This window comes from Trachypithecus francoisi, unplaced genomic scaffold (genome assembly GCF_009764315.1).
Source record: "Trachypithecus francoisi isolate TF-2019V2 unplaced genomic scaffold, Tfra_2.0 Lachesis_group0, whole genome shotgun sequence".
NCBI classification, from domain to species: domain Eukaryota; kingdom Metazoa; phylum Chordata; class Mammalia; order Primates; family Cercopithecidae; genus Trachypithecus; species Trachypithecus francoisi.
This window is the reverse complement of record NW_022681453.1, coordinates 147540267-147542639: the sequence shown is the minus strand read 5'-3', so window position 1 is coordinate 147542639 and position 2373 is coordinate 147540267.

The following is a 2373-nucleotide window of genomic DNA, read 5'->3' as shown; positions in this document are numbered from 1 at the left end:
GAAAATTACCTAATTTTATATTCCAAACCTGATTCTGTCAGATCTGCACAGAGAGGGAAAAGTTGGTCTGTCTCCAGGGGATGTAGGCAGGGAAGTTTCATAAAAGAAATTGTGAACAAGATACATAATTTGGAAATGAGATTGCTTCCCAAGAATTCTGTAGCAGAAAATATCATGTTATTTATTTTCTTGTTTAAATTAATTTTGTTTCAAGTTTCTTTTCATTCATGTATGAGAAATGCCATTTTATGATTGAAAAACTTTTTTTCTTGAGAAAAAGTGGTGTGTGCCATTTTCCCAATAAAATGTCCTAAAAGATTCCTAAGAAATGTTACAAAGCATAGAGAACTGGGGTAAGCTTATAGACTAGGGTCTTGTAGTCCCCTGGAAGACAGGAATTTCCACTTCCTCCTGGCCACCCCACAGTATGAGATTCTTTATGTGAGTCTACCGGGACAGTGCACCCAACAAACATCTTCAGGCACACATGTGGGTCCATTTGCCTCTGGATCTTTGAAGGGGAGTAAGGGACAGATCCCTGCGCCTTGGCAACATGTGCCTCAAGTCTGTTCCCTCTCCCTTTGAGTGAACCACTTCTGCTGGCTTTAAATTTTTGATCCCAAGTCTTTTTAGAATGACCTAGACTATACCCTTTTAAGCATAAACTTTTGCAAACAAAAATCTGTTATTTTCTTCTGTGGACAGAAATCCTAACCACAAGGGGAGGATTTATCCAAAACATTAAATAGTAACACTTGTATAATTAGGACTGCTCTATCTAGATACTTTTATAAGAAAGAATAGCTTTTCTGTGGAAGTATCCATGTCTTGCTTTATTATATTTCACTGAGTCTTTATCTCTTTTGATCCCTTTAAGAGAGTGTCTGTGTAGTTCTGATGTAGGATGACCTGGTATTTGGATATTATCATTCATTGAAACCAATAATACCTGTGAATTATCATAAATATTTTAGTTAATTAAATAGTGATATATAATTGAAAATATTCCAAATTCAAAGATATTTCATAGGTAATACGAATAAAACAATCACCCGTTAAATAGTGTGCTAGATTGTTAAAAAAAAAAAAAAGTCCACAATATTTTAGAGCTCTTCCCATCAAGAAGTGGAATCTCTTTCAACATCCCTTGAATGGGGATTTAGCCATGTTACTTGATTTGGTCAATGGGACATTAACAGACATGATGCAAACAGAGGTTTGAAATGTGCTTGTGCATTAAGGATGTGTTCTCTGGCTCCGTTTGCAACCCACCTGTGATATAACGAAGATAAGCTAGGTGTGAATAAGTCCAGAGAAAGAAGCCTGTCCTAAAAAGAATAATGGATGTGACTTTTTTCCAGTGAAGTGGACTAAATCTGATAAGTAGAAATCCACACAGTTTTTAAGGGAGTGAGCATAAACTAAAAGAGACTAAGACATTCTAAAGTGAAGAGATCTCTGTTTTCAATATTCGTAGACAGAAACCTACAAAAGTTACTCAGCTAAAATCATGGTAATTTCATTTAGAAAAGAAAAAAATGTTTCAGAAGGCAGACACAAAATTCCAGAGATTAGAGTAGGACAATGCACTGGAAAGCCACTCCCAGGGAGCAGAATTTTCTCTGTCACCAGAGTAAGGGGAACTAGAAACATCTCTTCTGATTTCTATCATTTCTATTGACCAGTGACTACTACATGAATTTTATTTGTTCATTGTGGCTATTTTGACCTTTGCTCAGTATTGCATGTAAGGTGGGTCTTGTTTGTTTTCAAGTCTCTGAATCAAGAGAAGCTGCATCCAAGTATCCTCGCTCACATTTACAGAAGGTAACAGATCACATCATACTGGACTTGAGCTTAATGCTATAATTGAGAGAGACTTGTTTGGAGTCTTGATGGGGTTAAGGATATTTTGTGTTTGGGGAGAATGTATATAATTGGAACCAGAGAGAAGACAGTGATAAATTGTGTTGGGGGAAGAAAGGCCACATTATTTTGCAGCAACTGGCATTAAAAAATTGAGTCTATTTTTCCACCCCTTGAATGTGGGCTTGGCTATGTGATTTGCTTTGGTCAATGGGATATTACTAAGCATAATAGAAGCAGAGGCTTGAAATGAGCTTGAACATTTGAACTTGCTTTCTTGTTGCTTTTGTAACACAGTCATGTGTAAAAGCTTTGGCTAGCCTCCTAGATGATGAAAAATATGTGACCTATTGCCCCCATTCCCTCAGCCAATAGCCTGACATGTGAATGAAGCCATCTGGGATGAGACAGTCCCAACCAATCTGATAATTGACTCAAAATGCATGAGTGAGCCAGGTTCTGAACAGGAGAACTATACAACAGAATCCTAAGCTAAACACAATTATT